The following is a 1385-nucleotide window of genomic DNA, read 5'->3' as shown; positions in this document are numbered from 1 at the left end:
ATTATTAATACCTGGAGAAATAACTAAAACTCAAGAAAAACAGATATTAAAGTTAAAACAAGAAAGATATAAAGAAAAAGCAAGATATTATGAAAAATTAAAAGAACTGACAAGTATTGAAATTATAAAACAAAAGTATGATAAAATGATAAAAGAATGTAAAAACGCTGAGTGTGTAGTATTTTATTATTGTCAATCAAAAAATAGATAAAATGTCAATCAGTGAACATATGGAAGAATTAAAACATCTAATAAGAACATTAATAAATGATGTACAAGAAATTAAGAATGAAATAAAAGAAGCTAGAAATGATATAAATATATTGAAACTTGAAGTCAGGAAATTAAAAGAAAATGAAGAAAAAAATAATAGAGTAGATAAAAAATTTATAGAAAAAGAAATAACCAGAATAGGAAAAAAACATATTGAAAGGAAAAATATAATAATAGAAACAGGAAGTATGGATGATGAGTTTAGAAAAAATATATTACCTAAAATAATAGAAGAAGAAGAATCTAGAGAAAAAAATATTAGGTAAACAAAAAATTGAAGAAAATCAGGACAAAGAAGATGAATGAAGAATTAGATCTACTTATAGATAATTTTGATCATTTAAGTCTAGAAAGTATAGATGATGAATACCAAATCTTAATGAATACTGGAGGAGGACCTAATCCTGTAGGAACCTCTAAACAAGAATCAATAGATCCAGATGAAAGCTATGCTCCAATGTATAATAAACCATATAGGCAATTTTATGATAAAATAAGAGATAAACAACCGTCCAAAGGAAATAAATATAGTAATAGATTTGAATTAAATAATAATTATGATAAACCTGTTAACCATGGAGGAACAAAATTAGACTTAGATTGCAAAATAGATACTAAGAAAGCCTTAATAACTTGGGCAGACTCAATGATATTATTCTTTTTATATAATAAAGATGATACATGGAAAAATACCGAAAGGTGAATAGATTTTTTAATTGCATCTTTTGAAGGAAATGTTAGAAATTGGTGGGAAGGAATTAGTAGTGATACAAAATCATTAATAAAAAGAAATGTACAAACAGAAATAATAAAATCAGATAAACTAGGAATAGAAAGATTGGTAGAATATATTGCAGATGAATTCTTAGGAGAAAATTGGTTAAGAAATTATGAAGAAGAAGCAATACGAGAAAAAGACAATGCAAGAGTTAAGTTAATTAATCTAACAATTTGTGATATGTGTAAAATTAAAGAATATACTTGTGAATTCAAAGATTACTATTATACTCAATTTTATAGTAATGAAAATCAAGAAGTATATCAAGATATGTATTATAATAAATTACCAGGATCATGGGGAATATATTTTAAAATAGAATTTGAAAAATATA

This window comes from Olea europaea, chromosome 3 (genome assembly GCF_002742605.1).
Source record: "Olea europaea var. sylvestris chromosome 3, O_europaea_v1, whole genome shotgun sequence".
Taxonomy (NCBI): domain Eukaryota; kingdom Viridiplantae; phylum Streptophyta; class Magnoliopsida; order Lamiales; family Oleaceae; genus Olea; species Olea europaea.
The sequence above is the reverse complement of the archived record's forward strand: the minus strand, read 5'-3'. Positions refer to the sequence as shown.